Here is a 1,344-nt window from a genome sequence, read left to right on the forward strand (position 1 = left end):
CAAGTGGGGCGCCCCCCCACCCCTAGGGTTTCCAACCCTAGGCGGAGGGAGGCCCAAGGGGGGCGCACCAGCCCACCAGGGGCTGGTTCCCTTCCCCACTTCAGCCCATGGGGCCCTCCGGGATAGGTGGCCCCACCCGGTGGACCCCGGGACCCTTCCGGTGGTCCCGGTACAATACCGGTGACCCCCGAAACCTTCCCGGTAGCCGAAACTGGACTTCCTATATATAATTCTTCACCTTCGGACCATTCCGGAACTCCTCGTGACGTCCGGGATCTCATCCGGGACTCCGAAAAACTTTCGGGTTACCGCATACTAGTATCTCTACAACCCTAGCGTCACCGAACCTTAAGTGTGTAGACCCTACGGGTTCAGGAGACATGCAGACATGACCGAGACGACTCTCCGGTCAATAACCAACAGCGGGATCTGGATACCCATGTTGGCTCCCACATGTTCCACGATGATCTCATCGGATGAACCACGATGTCGAGGATTCAATCAATCCCGTATACAATTCCCTTTGTCAATCGGTACGTTACTTGCCCGAGATTCGATCGTCGGTATCCCAATACCTTGTTCAATCTCGTTACCGGCAAGTCACCTTATTCGTACCGTAATGCATGATCCCGTGACCAAACACTTGGTCACATTGAGCTCATTATGATGATGCATTACCGAGTGGGCCCAGAGATACCTCTCCGTCATACGGAGTGACAAATCCCAGTCTCGATTCGTGCCAACCCAACAGACACTTTCGGAGATACCCGTAGTGCACCTTTATAGCCACCCAGTTACGTTGTGACGTTTGGCACACCCAAAGCACTCCTATGGTATCCGGGAGTTGCACAATCTCATGGTCTAAGGAAATGATACTTGACATTGAAAAAGCTCTAGCAAACGAACTACACGATCTTTTGCTATGCTTAGGATTGGGTCTTGTCCATCACATCATTCTCCTAATGATGTGATCCCGTTATCAATGACATCCAATGCACATAGTCAGGAAACCATGACTATCTGTTGATCAACGAGCTAGTCAACTAGAGGCTCACTAGGGACATGTTGTGGTCTATGTATTCACACATGTATCACGATTTCCGGATAACACAATTATACCATGAATAATAGACAATTATCATGAACAAGGAAATATAATAATAACCATTTTATTATTGCCTCTAGGGCATATTTCCAACAGTCTCCCACTTGCACTAGAGTCAATAATCTAGTTACATTGTGATGAATCGAACACCCATAGAGTTCTGGTGTTGATCATGTTTTGCTCTAGGGAGAGGTTTAGTCAACGGATCTGCTACATTCAGGTCCGTACGTACTTTACAA

This window comes from Triticum aestivum, chromosome 7D, assembly GCF_018294505.1.
Source record: "Triticum aestivum cultivar Chinese Spring chromosome 7D, IWGSC CS RefSeq v2.1, whole genome shotgun sequence".
Lineage (NCBI taxonomy): Eukaryota > Viridiplantae > Streptophyta > Magnoliopsida > Poales > Poaceae > Triticum > Triticum aestivum.